Source organism: Miscanthus floridulus, chromosome 8 (genome assembly GCF_019320115.1).
Source record: "Miscanthus floridulus cultivar M001 chromosome 8, ASM1932011v1, whole genome shotgun sequence".
Classification (NCBI taxonomy): domain Eukaryota; kingdom Viridiplantae; phylum Streptophyta; class Magnoliopsida; order Poales; family Poaceae; genus Miscanthus; species Miscanthus floridulus.
Window position 1 is genome coordinate 225345826 of NC_089587.1, and position 18826 is coordinate 225364651.

An 18826-nucleotide genomic window follows, 5' to 3' on the forward strand; every position below is an offset into this window, starting at 1 on the left:
CAAGTTTTACCGCACTTTCATTGTCGCACAAAAGAGGTACTTTATCTAGAACTACACCATAGTCTAGCAAAGTTTGTTTCATGTAAAGTATTTGTGCACAACAAGCACCCGCGACAATGTATTCCGCTTCGGCGATGGACAAAGCCATACTATTTTGTTTCTTGAAGGACCAAGACACAAGTGATCTACCAAGCAAATGGCACCCTCCGGATGTGCTCTTTCTATCAACTTTGCAACCGGCATAATCCGAATCGGAATAGCCAACTAATTCAAATATAGCTCCTTTGGGATACCAAAGGCCAATGCTTGGTGTGTGCTTAAGATACCTAAGGATTCTTTTTATGGTAATTAAATGAGTTTCCTTAGGATTAGCTTGAAACCTAGCACACATACACACACTAAACATGATGTCGGGCCTAGATGCGATCAAATACAACAAGCTACCAATCATAGAGCGGTAGAGAGTTTGATCAACCGGGTTACCTCCCTCATCTAGGTCAAGATGTCCATTGGTTGGCATTAGAGTCTTGATTGGCTTACATTCATCCATCTTGAATCTCTTGAGAAGATCATTAGTATATTTCTCTTGAGAGATGAAAATCCCTTCTCTTATTTGCTTGACTTGAAAACCAAGAAATAATGTAAGCTCTCCAATCATTGACATCTCGAACTCCTTCGATATCAATTCACCAAATTCTTTATATGAATCTTCATTTGATGATCCAAAGATGATATCATTAACATACACTTGACAAATGAAGATATGCCCATCAAGCTTCTTGGTGAATAGTGTGGTGTCGACTTTCCCAATGGTGAAGCCCTTCTTAATAAGGAAGTCCCAAAGGTGCTCATACCAAGCTCTTAGGGCTTGCTTAAGTCCATATAATGTCTTGGACAACCTATAAACATGATTAGGATATCTAGGGTCTTCAAACCCAGGAGGTTGATCAACATAGACTAGTTCATTAATAAAGCCATTTAAAAATGTACTTTTCACATCCATTTGATAAAGTTTTATTTCATGATGTGATGCATATGCAAGGAGGATACGGATGGCTTCTAATCTTGCAACCGGGACAAAGGTCTCTCCAAAATCCAAACCTTTAACTTGAGAGAACCCCTTTGCAACTAGTCTTGCCTTATTCCTCACAACAACACCTTGATCATCTTGCTTGTTTCGGAACACCCACTTTGTTCTAATGACTCTTGCACCTTTTGGCCGCTCTTCGAGAGTTCAAACTTCATTGCGAGTGAAGTTGTTCAACTCTTCATGCATGGCATTTATCCAATCCGGATGTTGAAGAGCTTCTTCTACCTTAGTAGGCTCAAAACAAGAGACAAAAGAGTGATGAGCAATAAATGAAACAAGTTTTTGAGATCGAGTCATTACACCCTTTAATGGACTCTCTATGATAATATCTTGTGGATGATCTTAAAGTAATAGTGTATTTCTTCTATTGACCACTTGAGGGGGAGGTTGTGGAGCATCAACATCTTGTGCTTATACCACCATTTGTTCATGGGAGACATGAGTATCTTCATTTTCTACTCTCCCATCTTTTTCATCATCTTGTGGCACACTTGATGAAGAAGGTGGATCAATCACTTGTACATCATCTTCATCATCTTTAGGCTTGATGTCTCCAATCAGAATATTCTTCATAGCCTCCCTCAATGGTTCATCACCTACATCATCAAGATTCTCATGTGCTCCTTGGGAGCCATTAGATTCATCAAATTTTACATCATATGTTTCTTCAACCAAGCCGGTGGCATGATTAAATACTCTATATGCTTTGGACTTTGATGAGTAACCAACAAGAAAACCAATATCACAACATCTTTGAAACTTCCCTAAGTGTTGCCGCTTCTTGTAGATGTAGCATTTGTAGCCAAACATCCTAAAGAAGGAGACGTTCGGCTTCTTCCCATTAAGCAACTCATAAGGTGTCTTGCTAAGGAACTTTTAAAGGAATAGGCAGTTGGATGCATAACATGCGGTGTTGATTGCTTCCACCTATAGAGCTTTGGGGGTGTTGTACTCATCAAGCATTGTTCTTACAAGAGTGATCAATGTCCAGTTCTTCCTCTCAAGTACACCATTTTGTTGAGGAGTATATATTGCGGAGACTTCATGTTTGATTCCAACTTCATTATAATAAGCTTCTATGTTTGTGTTGTTAAATTTTTTCCCATTGTCACTTCTTATCTTCTTGAGCTTCACTTTAAATTCATTTTGTGCTCTCTTGGCAAACTTCTTGAAACAAGATACAACTTTGGATTTGTTATGAAGGAAGAATACCCATATATACCTTGAATAATCATCAACAATCACAAGACAATAAAGATTTCCTCCCAAACTCTTATATGTTGTTGGTCCAAATAAATCCATGTGAAGGAGTTCTAGCACTCTTGCGGTTGACATGAAAGCTTTTGTTGGATGGGTATTTGTATCTTGCTTGCCAGCTTGACATGCACTACAAAGCTTGTCCTTCTCAAACTTCATATCCTTCAACCCTCTCACCAAATCATTATTCATAAGCTTCTTGAGTGAGCTCATCCCAACATGAGTAAGTCTTTTATGCCATAGCCACCCAAGTGTTGTTTTGGTGAATAGGCATGTCTTCAAGTTTGCATCTTCGGAGGTGAAGTCCACTAGATATAGATTGTTGTATCTAAATCCTTTGAATATCACTTGTTCATCATCCTTCTTGGATACAACAACCTCCTTCTCGATAAATAAGCATTGGAAGCCAAGATCACACAATTGTCCAACGGATAGCAAGTTGAAGCTCAAAGAAGCAACATATAGCACATTGGAGATGGAATGATCATTTGATATTGCCACTTTGCCCAATCCTTTGACCTTGCCCTTTGAGTTATCTCCAAATGTGATTCTTTCTTGCCCATCTACTTCTTCATCTAGTGAGGTGAACATACGAGGATCACCGGTCATATGTTGTGTGCAACCACTATCAATAATCTAATGACTTCCACTGGTCTTATAGTTCACTTACACATAAGAGATCAAGCTTTAGGAACCCAAACTTGTTGAGGACCATTCACCTTCTCAACAAGTGACTTTGCAACCCAAATTTCTTAGGCCTATTTTTATTGGGAGGACCTAAGAACATCACTTTCATCTTTCCACTAGAATCTTTTCTAAGCATGTAGTGAGCATCGAAGGCAAAGGGTCTAGCATGCTTGGACAAGGGTTGTGGTGGTGGAGTTTGGCACTCATGAGCAAAGTGGCCTTCTTATCCACACTCAAAGCATCTCTTTGGCTTTGGCTTTGATTGTTGTTGTTGAGCTTGAGCCTTCTTCTATTTGTTTGCTAAGTACCCAATGCTACTTCTATCCATCTTCATGATGGTATTCATTAGAAGCTCACTTTGAAGATACTTGCCTCTAGTGAACTTGCTCAATCCAATCTTGAGATGCTCTTTTTCCAACTTGAGTTTCTTATTCTCTTCCTTGAGTGCATCACTACTTTTATCTTCCTTGAGTGCAACATTGTTTCTCTCTTCTTTGAGTTTCTTGTTCTCTTCTTTTAGCTTCTCATTCTCAAGAATCAAGTCACCATCATGATTAAGAGTTTCTAGCATAATGGTGTTGTTGATTTTGAACTCTTCAAACTCTTTCTTTAGCTTTTCATTGTCATGCTTGAGCTTGACATACTCATTATAGTCATTGCACTTAACCACTTACTTGCCTTTGCCACTAGATCCTTGCTCAATACTCTCATCAATTAAATCATCGCATGATATAGCTATATCAATCTTAACAACATTGTTAGTAGCATCATGTGGCTCATTGGGTAAAAATTCTTGAGCAATAACAAGATTATCATGATTAATCTTGAGAGTAGTGTATTCATCTTTTAGCTTGTTATGGCTAGTGATGAGCTCTTTATGCACCCACTCAAGTTTATCATGTTTATCTTTAAGCTCTTTCTTAGAAGATTTGAGCTCCTTGAGTTTGGATGACATAGCATCATTTGCTTCTCTAAGCTCAACACTAGCCTTTTTGGCTATCTCACTTTTAGCTAAAAGATAATCATTCTTCATCTCAAGCTTTTCATTTTTAGCTCTAGTCTTTATAATGATCTTAGTGTATTTCTTTAGTAATTTAGCAAGATCATCATAAGTAGATGACTCATATTCATCATCGCTATCACTATCACTATCATTATTATGAGCATGATCATCACCACTACTATCATCATCATGTGATACCTTGCGTTCACCCTTGGCCATAAGGCATAGGTGTGTAGAGGATGATGGCGGTGGTGGCGGTGAAGATGATGAGTCAATAGCAATGGCGGCCACCTTCTTGTTGTCACTTTCATCATCGGATGATCCACTAGATGAATCAATGTCTGTCAGCCAATCACCGATGATGTAAGCCTTTCCACTCTTCTTCTCCTTGTGAAAATCCTTCTTCTTGCCATCTATCTTCTTGTATGGCTTGTTCTTTTTCTTCTCATCTTCATCTTCATTGCTTGAGTCATCTTTCTTGCCCTTGTTCTTGTTCTTGAACTTGTCTTTCTTGGGCTTTATGCATTGGTGAGCTAGATGACCAAGTTCTCCACAATTGTAGAATCCATCTCGGAGATTGGCTTCCTTCTAGAGCTTGTGAAGAACTTCTTCTTCTTGCCATCAAACTTGATGCCACTCTTATTGAGCTTCTTTAGTATCTTGGCGGTCTTCTTCACCATGAGAGCAAGACTTTCATCATCAACTTCATCATCACTTGAGCTCTCATACTCAAGTCTTGCTTTGCCCTTCTCTTGACTAGCTTTGAATGCTAAGTCCTTATCTTTCTTCTTTATAGAGGATGAGCCATCTTGAGGTGTGATGTGCATGTACATTTCATGAGCATTGATCTTCCCCAAGATTTGTGTCGGTGTAGCGGTGGAAAGATCACCTTGATGTAGCATGGTCACAATATGCCCATATTTGTCAATAGGGAGGACACTCAAGATTTTTCTTACAACATCGGATGGTTGCATTTGAGTGAGTCCAAGCCTATTGACTTCCTCTACAAGAACATTCAAACATAAATACATCTCATTAGCACATTCCTTAGGAAGCATTTCAAAAGAGTTGAGCTTTTTTATGACAAGATGATAGCGTTCCTCACGCTCACTCTTAGTTCTCTCATGGAGCGCACAAACGTCCGACCATAGTGCATGGGCGTCTTTGTGATTCCTCATCTGATTGAACACATCTTTGCAAAGGCCTCTAAAGATGGTGTTTTGAGCCTTTGCATTCCACTTCTCATAATTTACCTCATCGCCTTGTAGGTTAGTAGCATCCTGAGGTTTTAGGAAGCCTTGTGAGGTGGCTCTAAGTATACCAACATCTAGAGCCTCTAGATATGCCTCCTTGCGAATTTTCCAATAAGAAAAGTCATCTCCCTCAAAGATAGGAGGAGGTCCATCCCCATGAGACATCTTGCTCTAGGCAGTTAAGCCTAAATACGTGAGCACGAGGCTCTGATACCAATTGAAAGGATCAAGATGCCCAAGAGGGGGGGTGAATTGGACTAATTCTAAATTTCTTTGCAATAATTAAATCCTATGGTTAGCCCAATTAACCCCTTGTGCCTATATAGTATTTCTAATTGTTCTACCACATAAAAGACTTGCAACCTAAGTTTCAATCCTACTCTAGCATAGCAATTCTATGAATATAAAGACAAGAATTGAATTACACAAAGTAAATGCTCAAAGTAAATGCTCAAATCAAATAGAGAGGGAGGAACACGGTGATGTTTTGCCGAGGTATCGGAGAGTTGCCACTCCCCACTAGTCCTCATTGGAGCACCCATGTAAGGGTGTGGCTCCCCCTTGATCCGCGCAAGGATCAAGTGCTCTCTATGGGTTGATTCTTCGACACTCCATTGCGGTGAATCACCCATAATCGCTCACAACATGAGTTGGGTCACCCACAAGCTTCACCGGGTGATCACCAAACTCCCAATCACCACCAAGTCATCTAGGTGATGGCAATTACCAAGAGTAACAAGCACGAACTCTCACTTGACCATGACAAGCCTAATGAGAAGGTGGATGTACACTTTGCTACTCTTGATCTTCACTAATGAGGTCTCTCTTTGGGATTCTCAAATCTCAATTACCTCACTAGAACCTTGCTCTTCTTGGCACTCTCTAAAGTATTTCTCAGCTATTGGAATGAGCAAAAGTACCCTCACACATGAGCGGAGGTTGTATTTATAACACCGGCTGAAAAACAAACTGTTATGTGCCTCTACGGGGTGACCGGATGCTTCGGTTAGTATACCCCGAACTCTAGTGTTTACAGTGTGATCGAACGCTGGCCAGCATCCGGTTATGATTTTCCCTCTCTGGAACCTTACTAGAGTCGATCGGATGTTGGCCCTCAGCGTCCGGTGACATGATCTCGCAGCGTCCGATCAAGCCAGACGCAATCACCTTGGTCAAATGAACTGACCAGACCTTGAGCCAGCGTCTGGTCACACCGGAGCCAACGTCCGGTTAGTATTTGACCCTCCATTCACTTCCAACTCTCGATCATATGTGAATGAAGTTTGCTCCATTGGATCAAAGGGCTGTTGTGGAGCTACCTAGTGCTAGTTTTAACAAGTGTGCACCACACCTAACTCACTAGACTCACCTAGGTCAAGCTACCTGTTTATACCCCCCTTAATAGTATAGCCAAAGGAAAAAAACAAAGTCCTAAACTACTCTAAGTGTCTCTCCAACTCTAATCGACACTTAGAACTAATCTATCTTTAACCTTGTCGTCCATCCTTTGAAAACCAAAATGATTTCCATCGTAGGGGCATGACAACTTTGATTGCCCAATCGATCTCCATTACCGTGACCTAACTCAATTGTTTCTGCAAAACACACGTTAGTCACAGTAATCACGTATTGTCACTAATCACCGAAACCCAACTAGGGGCCTAGATGCTTTCAATCTCCCCCTAGCAAGATTCGACCACCAAGGGAGTCCCTTGGCATAGCTGGCGACGTCCAAGCAACAAGGAGTTCCCGACATAGCTGGCGATGTTCGAGCACCGAGGAGCCCATCTGAGCTTCGAGGAGTTCCTAGCGAAGCTGGCGATGTCCGAGCACCGAGGAGTCCCCGGTGTAGCTGGCAATGTCCAAGCATCGAGGAGTCCTCGGCGTAGATGGCAACATCCGAGCACCGAGGAGTTCTCAGTGTAGCTGGCGATGTCCGAGCACCGAGGAGCCCCTAGTGTAGCTGGCGATGTCTGAGCATCGAGGAGTCCCCAATATAGCTGGTGATGTCTGAGCATCAAGGAGTCCCCGACGTAGCTAGCGATGTCTAAGCGCCGAGGAGTCCCTAGCATAGCTGGCGATATCCGAGAACCGAGGAGTCCCTAGCATAGCTGGCGACCTTCAAGTACCGAGGAGTCCTCGGTGTAGTTGGCGACATCTAAGCACCGAGGAGTCCCCGACGTAGCTAGCGATGTCCGCAAGGTGAAGTGGGGTGAAGTATGCCCACTTAGTCCTTAAGCACGAAGAATCCAAGCGCCAAGGAGTTACCAATGTAGCTGGTGATGAAGCACGAGCGACGAACAGTTTGATCAAATAGTCGGCGGTGAAGCGAGCATTGAGTATAAACGACCAGCGAATAGTTCGATCAACTGGTCGTCGACAAAGTCCATGAACCTAGCAGTCCGACCAGTTGATCGGTGGAGAAGTCCGAGCACCGAGGAGTCCCTGGCGTAGCTGGCGATGTCCGATCACCTGGATGATAATCCTATAATACAAATATGTAGAATGGGTAGTACATGATGTAGAAATATATGAACTCTAAAGAAGAAATAGCGTATGTAGCTCAATGATCAGTTGGTGTGAAGATATATTTATATTTAATATGAACCGCCCGACCAGTTAGTGTGTAGCTGAGTCTCCAGCCCTAGCTAGCCAGTTAACCATAACATGGAGCGCAGAGCCCGTGTGCGTGTAGGAAGAACAAAGCGTCGCTAAGGAGCCGCTACTGACCACCCATAACACAGAGGGCAGACGCTCGTGCATGTGTAGGGAGGAGCTAGAGATAGGGCCATCTCTAGAGGCATCCGAGCATCAACATGACTGTTTGGGGGTTTGGAAAATCGTTTGAAGAGCAAACATGGAGAAAACAGCTCGGAGAAATATTATGGTGATATACAAAGATTGGAGAATATTTAAAAAATATTAAAGCGTGACTTAGCTTTAGACAGAATGACTGGTCGATGGCGTATGGTGTTATCTGGTCGGTGATGTGGGCAGCTCGCTTAGCGGCTCGCTTTACGGCCAAAATGAAGTTGGTCTCGTATTGGAGTAGGACGGACGTAGTCGGAGCTTGGTGGTGTCAATCCACATATGAAGACATGCGCCGTGGTTGTTGAAGGATGTCGACATGATCCGTTGAGTTGCCATGAAGGATATTGATCTTGAGTTATGCCATCTGGTTCACCAGGGATCAGCATGCACGAGCCCCACGGTGGGCGCCAACTGTCGACAAAATCTGGTCGGCGAATTTGCCCCGTAGGGCATCTTGACAAGTGGCGGCGATGTTGGTGAGCCCAAAGGGTAGGGCCGTAACCCTTGGAGTTTCCCGAGCAGCCTCTGATAGATTTGGATCGGAGGGTGGTCGGTGCTGAACCAGAGTGGTCAGGGCCGATTCTACAATGGAGAGGAAATTGGTGAGCTTCTAACCAACCTGATTGATGGGTGCGATCAGATCGTTATTGTTGATTCGCCTCCTTTGGCAGTGGGGAAGCGGGTGGCAAGTTATCGGTGAGGGCAACCTCAGAGGTGGTTCTGAGATAGAATCTGCAGTCATAGGTGTTGGGGTGATCTACGCAGCATTGATCTGCACTAGCTCGATGAGCTCTCCGACTCTATTAGCGTTGATGATCTATGAGATCGATCTAACCATGAAGATCTAGCTAGGCTATGGGAGGGATGAAGAGCTTACAGAATATACCATCTTGTTCGATATAGAAATAGCACGCACACCCCTATCTGGCGCACCAACTATTGATAGAATATCGTCGGCAGTCCTCTGAGGGGTATCCTACGAAGGTAGATTGATCAGTGGGGGTGCATGTAATCAGGAACCAGATGGTGACACAAGGCGCAGAGACAGCGATTTAGATAGGTTCAGGCCGTCAGATCGACGTAATACCCTACATCTTGTGTCTTTGGTGTATTATACTAATCTAGATGACCATGTCAATTAGGGGATCTCTGCCTCTCCTTATATACTCTAGAGAGATAGGATTACAAGGAAAGTATCATATTTGGTATTATACATTATCTTGCGGTGCATGTGGACCAGTACCATGCATGCCTTGATCTTATGGGCTGGGCCACCTCTAATGGTGCGGCCCATGTCTTGTCTTGTAGATACCGGGGGCTATACCCCCACAAAAGTAACTTAACTCTCTAATCATAGACATTTCAAACTCATTAGCCATCATCTTTCCAAACTCTTCATAAAATCTTGATTGGTTGGTCCAAATATAATGTTATCAACATAGATTTGCAACACAAATAAGTCTTTGCCAATCTTCTTAGTGAAAAGAGTGGTGTCAACCTTGCCCATCATGAACCCTTTAGAGAGTAGGAAGTCCCTTAATCTCTCATACCACGCTCTAGGTGCTTGCTTCAATCCATATAATGCCTTCTTCAACTTGTACACATGGTCAGGCTTTTTGTCATCTTCAAAATCGGGAGGTTGCTCAACATATACTTCTTCATTGATGTAACTATTGAGAAATGCACTCTTAACATCCATTTGATAGAGCTTGATGTTGTGGACATAAGCATAGGCTAATAAGATTCTAATTGCTTCCAATCTAGCAACCGGAGCATATGTTTCTCTAAAGTCAAGACCTTTAATTTGTGTATATCCTTGTGCTACCAATCTTGCTTTGTTACTCACTACTATCCCATCTTGATCTTGCTTGTTTCTAAAATCCCATTTTGTTTCAATCATATTGTGTCCCTTTGGTCTCTCTACTAATTCCCATACTTGATTTCTTGTGAAGTTATTCAATTCTTCATGCATAGCATTCACCCAATCAACATCCTTCAATGCTTCATCTATCTTTTTTGGTTCAATGGATGACATAAATGAGAAATGCTCACAAAATGAAGCTAATCTTGATCTAGTTTGCACACCTCTTGAAATATCACCAATGATAGTGTCCAATGGATGATCCCTTGCAATATTGGTTGGTTGGAGGATTGGAACTTGATTGCTTGCACTTGCTTGATCATTGGGTTGAGATGATGTACTAGCTACTTGATTTTGTTTATTGTCATGAGAGCCATTTGTACTAGCTTGATTTGTATCATTCTGCATATTTGTGTTAGAGAGCACTTGCACTTATTCATCTTCATCATCATTCACTTGCCTAGGCCTTAATTCACTAACATCCATGTTCTTCATAGCATTTAAAGGTTAAATGCCTCTAACATCTTCCAAGTTCTCATTCTCATTTTGGGAACTCTTGGTTTTATCAAATTCAACATCATAAACTTTCTCAAGAGTACCACTATCCAAATTCCAAACTCTATATGCTTTGCTAATAGTTGAGTATCCAAGTAGGAATCATTTATCACATTTCTTATCAAATTTGTCCAATCTAGTGCCTTTCTTTAAGATATAACATTTATAACCAAAGACCCAAAAATATACAATGTTGGGCTTTCTACCATTCAAGATCTCATATGGTGTCTTCTCTTTCAATGTGTGACAATAGAGGCATTTGCTACAATAGCAAGCCGTGTTGATAGCTTTGGCCCAAAAAGACTGACTCACATTATACTCACTAAGCATAGACCTTACCATATCAATGAGTGTTCTATTATTCCTCTCAACAAGGCCATTTGATTGTGGAGTGTACTTGGTCGAGAATTGATGTCTAATTCTAAATTCATCACATAACTCATCAATTCTAGTGTTCTTGAACTCATTACCATTGTCACTTCTAACTCTTTTGATGGTTGTTTCAAACTTATTATGAATGCCCTTGACAAATGATCTGAATGTTGCAAACACATCACTTTTGTTCACTAGGAAGAATACCCAAGTGTATTTAGTATAATCATCTACTATCATAAAGCCATATTTGTTTCCATCGATGCTAGTGTATTGAGTTGGCCCAAACAAGTCCATGTGCAATAACTCAAATGCTTTACTAGTGCTTATTATGCTTTTCTTAGGATGGGTGTTTCCAACTTGTTTTCCTACTTGACAAGAGCTACAAAGCTTATCTTTCTCAAACACTACATCTTTTAAGCCTTTAACCAAGTCATGCTTGACCAATCTATTCAATTGTTTCATTCCAACATGACCAAGCATTCTATGCCATAACCAACCCATGCTAGACTTAGTGAACAAACATATAGATAGTTGAGCTTCACTAGCATTGAAATCAACCAAGTATAGATTCTCATATCTAAAGCCTTTGAAGATCAAGTTAGAGCCATCTATACTTATGGTCTCTACATCATCTACCCCAAATATGCATTTGAATCCAAGATCACACAATTGAGCCACGGATAGCAAATTAAAGTTCAATCTCTCAATAAGCAATACGTTGGAAATGCCCATGTAATTGGATATTACAATCTTACCAAGCCCTTTGACCTTGCCTTTGTCATTGTCACCAAATGTGATACTATCATAACCATCATTGCCATTGGTATTGATTGAGTTGAGTATTTTTGCATCACCGGTCATGTGTTGAGTGCACCCACTATCAAGAACCCAATGCCTCCCTCTGGTTTTGTAATTGCCCTATAAAAAAAGATCAATTCTTTTTAGGTACCCAAACTTGCTTGGGTCCTTGAAGGTTAGTCACTAAGCACTTCGGTACCCAAATGGCTTTCTTCTTTGAGCCCATCTATGATGCACCAATGAACTTAGCCTTTACACCATTTGCACCTTTGGTAAGCACATAAAAAGAATTAATCTTAATTGAGGATACATTAGCATTTTTGCTCTTGTTCTTGTACTCATGCTCTTTATGACCAACTTGCTTGCAACTAGTGCAAAACTGACCATTATTCTTCATAAAACTAGTCTTGTGAGGAGCAAAAGCCATCTTGTCTTTCTTAGAGGTATAGCTCAATCCCTCTTTATAGAGAGAAGCTCTTTGGCTACCCAAGCATATAAGCAAGCGGTCCTCACCACCATAGGCCTTAGCCAAGGTGTGAGTGAGCTCATTGACCTCCTTCTTGAGGGTCTCATTCTCAACCATTAGTGAGACATCATATGTGAAATCATCACTACTAGATGAGGTGGAAGTGGAAGTGCTACAAGAAGGGTTAGTTGGAGCAACAATGATATACTTATAGAATGATTCATCAATTAAGTCACAAGTTAAGCCTACATTACATGTCTCAACATGCTTCTTCTTATTTTGCTTATCAAGCAAAGAGAAATGAGCTTTTTGAAGCTTCTTATGAGCATTGTTAAGCTTCTCATGGGCTTCCTATAGCCTCTCATGAGATGCATTGAGCTCATCAAAGACTTGGTTAAGGACTTTTAGTTCCTTATGCAAGCTTTTGCATTCCCTTCTCTTAATGTCAAAGTGTTTTTTAGCATCATCTAGCATGTCAAGTAGTTTATCCTTAGTTGATTCATCATCATCACTATCACTTTCGTTTTCATTTTCATTTTCATGATCATGTTCCTCATCACTTCCATCATCATAAGTTTGTACATTAGTGGCCTTAGCCATGAAGCATGATGAAGTGTCGAAGAAAGAAGGCTTCTCATTGATAGCAATGCTTGCAAGTGCCTTCTTCTTGGTGGTCTTGTCATCATTACTATCATCATCATCATCATCACTTGAGGAAGCATCACTATCCCAAGTGACCACATATGAACCACCCTTCTTATTCTTCTTGAAGGTCATCTTATCCTTCTTCTCTTTCATTTCCTTCTTGTCTTTTTTCTTGTTCTTCTTGTTGTCATCACTATTGTCACTATTGTATAGGCATTGAGCAACAAGATGATTTTTGCTTCTGCAATTGAAGCACCTTCTTGACTCTTCCTTGTTCTTAGATGAAGACTTCTTTCTTCTAGCACGGTAGCCCTTCTTCATCATGAACTTGCCAAATCTCTTAACAAAGAGAGCCATCTGCTCATCATTCATCTCATAAAAGCTCAAGTCTTTATCTTCACTTGATGATTCTTGCTTTGCCTTGCCCTTGGATGATGTGGCCTTAAATTCCACACTCTTCTTCTTCTCATCCTTCTTCTCATCTTTCTTCTCCTTTTTTTCTTCATTGTCATCATCATCTCTATATGTATCATCGGTCATTATATCTCCCAACACTTAGTTTGGTGTCATGGTGTCCAAATCACTCCTCACTAGGATAGTGACCAATGTGCCAAATCTTAAAGGTAAACATCTCAAGAACTTGTGGGAGAAGTCCTTGTCCTTCACCTCTTCTCCAAGTGCTTTGAGATCATTAACAAGCACTTGAAGCCTATGGAACATCTCCAGCACACTCTCATCCTCCTTCATCTTGAAGCTTGCAAACTTCTCCTTGAGAATGTATGTCTTTGCACCCTTCATGGCTTGAGTGCCCTCAAATGATTCCTCCAACTTCTTCCATGCCTCATGAGCTCTCTCAATATTCTTAATTTACTCAAATGTTCTCTCATCCAAAGCATCATGGATGGCACTAAGAGCAATGTCATTATTTTGGAGTAGCATCTCTTTGGCGGCGGTGGGAGCCTCTTCATCATCAATCTCAATCTTGGTCTCCACCACCTTACAAACCTTCCTATTGATTGACTTGATATATATTGTTATCTTAGCCTTCCAATAGGGATAGTTGGATCCATCAAATTAGGGTGGTTTCTTGGTGTTGTTGATTTAAGCTATTTTAACACCGAAGGTTGTTAAGCCTCAAATCACGATGACCACGGCTCTAATACCACTTGAAAGGTTCTAATGGCTAGAGGGAGGGTGAATAGCCTATTAAAAATTTCTACAACAACACTTAGTAAATTGGTTAGACAAATATGAGGCGAAGCAAGTGTTGCGCTAGCCTACTAAAAATACAAGTCACCTACCACAATTCTAGTTTCTATAGTATCTATCCACACAATGGCTATGTCACTATACTAAGTTAGTGTCCTTCCAATGGCTAACTAAAAAGCCACACTAATCAAACTAACAAGCTCTCACGACTAACTACACTAAAGAGCTTGACAACTACTTTGCGGTAATGTAAAGAGAAAGAGCAAGATGGTTATACCGCAGAGTCGAGAAATGAACCAATCAATCACAAGAATGAATACCAATGAAGACCAATCACCTCAGAATCAAATGATGACACAATAATTTTTTTACCGAGATTCACTTGCTTGTCGGCAAGCTAGTCTTCGTTGTGGTGATTCACTCACTTGGAGGTTCACGTGCTAATTGGCATCACACGCCAAACCCTCAATAGGGTGCCGCACAACCAACATAAGATGAGGATCACGCAAACCACAAGCAATCCACTAGAGTACCTTTTGGCTCTCCGCTAGGAAAAGGTTAGGAACCCCTCACAATCACCACAATCGGAGCCGGAGACAATCATCAACCTCCGCTCAACGATCTTCGCAGCTCCAAGTCATCTAGGTAGCGGCAACCACTAAGAGTAATAAGCGAATCCCGCAGCGAAACACGAACACAAAGTGCCTCTAGATGCAAACACTCAAGCAATGCACTTGGATTCACTTCCAATCTCACAAAGATGATGAATCAAAGATGGAGATGAGTAGGAGGGCTTTGGCTAAGCTCACAAGGTTGCTATGTCAATGCAAATAGATAAGAGAGAGAGCTAGAGTCGGCCACATGCCTTTAAATAGAGCCTCCAACGAAATAGAGCCGTTGGGCTCATAGAGCACCCTATTACACACCAACCAGACGCGTAGGTCGGGGCGACCGGACACACGCCACCCAGCATCTGGTCACGCGATGCACGCCACATGGCCCCTTGGTTTAACCTCGTCCACGCAATCTCAGCAGCTAGTCTGCTTTGCACCATGTGTTAAGTTGCGATCGGATGCGCTGCTCAAAGTGACCGGACGCTCCATCACTAGACTCTGATCGTTTCCAATAAGGTTCCAAAGACGGTTTTTCATGACCGGACCCAAGCCCGTGTCCGGTCAAATCAGCCTCTCTTTGTTGCTTGCATCAGCGTACGTCACTTGGTGACTGAACGCACCCTCTGTGCATCCGGTCCCTCTTTCTCTTCAGTGTCCGGTCAAGGGACCGAGGGTGGCCTTCACTGCGCCAAGGCAGAGTCCGGTCAATACAAAGCTTCTCCTTTTGATCCCAAATTTCACCACCCTTGATCAAATGTTCCAACCACCAAGTGTATCACCTTGTGCACGTGCGTCAGCATATTTTCACAAACATTTTTAAGGGTGTTAGCACTCCACTAGATCCTAAATGCATATGCAATGAGTTAGAGCATCTAGTGGCACTTTGATAATCATATTTCGATACGAGTTTCACCCCTCTTAATAGTATGGCTATCGATCCTAAATGTGATCACACTCACTAAGTGTCTCGATCACCAAAATAAAAAAGCTCCTATCAAGTTTCACCTTTGCCTTGAGTTTTTTATTTTTCTCTTTCTTCTTTTCCAAGTCCAAGCATTTGATCATCACCATGCCATCATCATCATCATCATGATTTTCACCATTGCTTCATCACTTGGAGTAGTGCTACCTATCTCATAATTACTTTGATAAACTAGGTTAGCACTTAGGATTTCATCAATTCACCAAAACCAAACTAGAGCTTTCAGTTACAAGCAATTGAACTACTACCACTCCTACATGCCTTACCCATAACCCTCTGGTCACAGCGGCGCACATGACTGGCGGCAAGGAGAAACCAAAATTGGTCGACAACAGAGCTTGGATGCGGCTCGGGGCGGGTGGCTCAGCTAAACAACTCTATGGCGGAGCTATAAGTGCGACAAATCGAGCTCTAATGAACTGAGGCACGTGAATTTTGAATCCTTTGCGAGAGGGGATGTCGGCCTGTTATCCATGATGGTGGTGATGGCTTGCGATGAGTCTTGTTGACGCAGCGGTCTCAATAAATGGGCACATAGGGAGGGCAGAGCGTAGGTAGGGAAACGTGTTTAATGCTTGGTGAAGCCCTTGGGGTACCTATGCGGCCATGCGTACACTGCAGCACGACGTCACGATGTGGTAGGAGGTGGCATGAGCAGGAGTGGGGTAGGTTAGGTAAGCGGCTGCGAACACGCGCTATAGGGCGAGGCAAGGTGATAGAGAAGGCAAAGTGCAATCCTGTGCGTGACTTGGCAGTATGTGCACACGGCGCGGAGCAGTGGTGGCCAAGCCTAGCCTGGTGCACAGCCGATGCCCACGCGCTAGCTGCCGACGTGATCCATGTGCCATAGTGCCATAAAATGACAAGGCAACGGCGACACGACCTCATGCACATGGTATCAAAGCGGGCCAATGATGTAGCGCGGTGTAGCGGCAGGCACGTAGCGTGGTGATGCGACGGTAGTGGCAGCGGCGTCGACGCGGCGCGAGCGTGGAGGCAGCAGCAGCAGCACCGGCACTACCCTAAGGCCATGGCACAGCAACACAGCAATGCGCGTGGCGAATAGCGCAGGCTACGTTGAAGGGAGGGAGGGAGAGAGAGAGAGCAGCGTAGCAGCGCCGTAGTGGCGACAGCGGCAGCGACACAGAGCACTGCAGCGTGGCAGCAGCAACGGCGATCAGTCGGGCCAAAGCCGGCCAACGCCACAGCGCGGGCGACCAGGCCGGCCAAGCTCGGCAGCGCGCGTGCGCCCACATAGCGCACCAACGCCGCGACGGCTCGCCCCCGCGCCCAGCCCAGAGGGCTAGCCCGAGAACGTGTTGTGCATGGATTTTAATGCAGCGACTACCACTAAACCATTGCCTCTAAACCGAAACCGACTTCACCACGATCAAACTGATACATGAGGCTACTCAGCCAATCTAAAACACCGCATAATCCTCTAACCCAATCTCTCTAAATAAATTGCTAAACTTGGCAATGTCCAGCTATACACAAGCTTGAAATTTTCTAAGTTTTTTGAGTTGAACTCTATTTCAAATTGTATTTCTAAGCTATTGAAAATATTACTAAGCAATATTATTTTTCAACATCAAGTATTTTATTGTTATCTACAAAGTTCGCACTTCCAATTTTATTTAACTATCACACACATGTTCTATAGTATTTTTGCTTAATAAAAATTAGTTTTAAACCCTACTTGATATACATGAGTTATTGCACCAACATTGATTTAACATTTTTATTGATTATTTTAGGCTACAAAAAATTATCAACACCTTCTATCGCATGCATTATTACATAAATATGATGCTCATGACATGATTTAGTAGTTGGTTTAGGACGTAACACAGAGGGTGTTACACACTTCCCCAGCGCGTGTTCTTCCTTCCTAGTTCTGCACTACACGCTACTAGCATGTCCCCCTCTCGCGACGCGCGCAAGGAGCGGACCCGTTGATGATGGTATGAGGCCGGGGCAGCAGCATGGACCGCCGTCGCCGCCCTAAGATTGCGTGCCCACGTAAACTACCGCTGCTGCATCTTCATCTACGAAGAGCCTCGCTAGTCTCTGTGTCGTGTGAGTCCGCACGCCCCTAGATCGCCCATGCAACCTGTCGTGTCCGCCCCACGCCCGCGACGAGCGTGCTGCATGCCTAGCGTCCCCACGGCCACAGCACCCTGCGTCCGCCGGCCACAACACCTCCGCTCGCTAGGCCCCAGCGAACCATGCGCCCCCGTCCGGCCTCTCCTCGGCCGAACAACATAGAAAGCTAGAATAAAACACGTGTAACAACACAAAAACAACTACTGCAACATTAGGCTACAGCAGCTGAAACACCGTAAACATATATATTGCAACAACAAGGAACAACAGCTGCAACATTAGGATAAAGCAATTGAAACACCATGAACATATTATTGCAACAACAAAGGAACAACAGTTGAAAACATTAGGCTGAAGCAGTTGAAACACCATAAACATATTATTGCAACAACACGGAACAAACCGCTACAACAATAGATTGAAGGAACTGAAATATTTGAAACATATTATTGCAACAACACCGAACAAACTGCTCTAACAAATAGGTTGAAGAAGCTAAAACATTTGGAACATATTATTGCAACACTGGTGTAAAGCATATGAAACAACGCTCGAAATAAAAACACTTGCAACAACATAGAACAACTACTGCAACATGAGACTGAAGCAACTGAAACATACTGCAACATCGTAAAAACATTTGTTGCAACAACAAAAAAAACTATTGCAACATTCGAAATCATCTGTTGCAACATCTAAAAAAATCATTACAACACGGCGATATCTGACCCCCCCAGAGCTCGCCGGAACCCTAGCCACCACCACATCCCTTAGATCTAGAGAAGGAGGAGGAGGAGGGCTCCAGAGGAAGTGGAGGGAGGAGGGCTCAAATCTAGATCCAGAGGATGAGGAGCAAGGCCTTAGATCCAGATCCCTCCGCAACCTACCTCGTCGGAGCCGCCGTCGTCGTCCTCGTCTCCGATGGGGTGCGGGAGCCGGGTCGTAGAGAGAGTGAAAGGTGCATGGAGGTCATGGGGGTGAGGGACTGAGGGAGGAAGGGAGGACGTGCGAACGGGCGCGCAGCGAGCTCACGTGCGGAGGGGCGAGGGACTGAGGGAGCTCACGCGGCTATGGCGTGAAGAGTGGGCACAAAAGCGGCGTGGAGAGCGAGTGC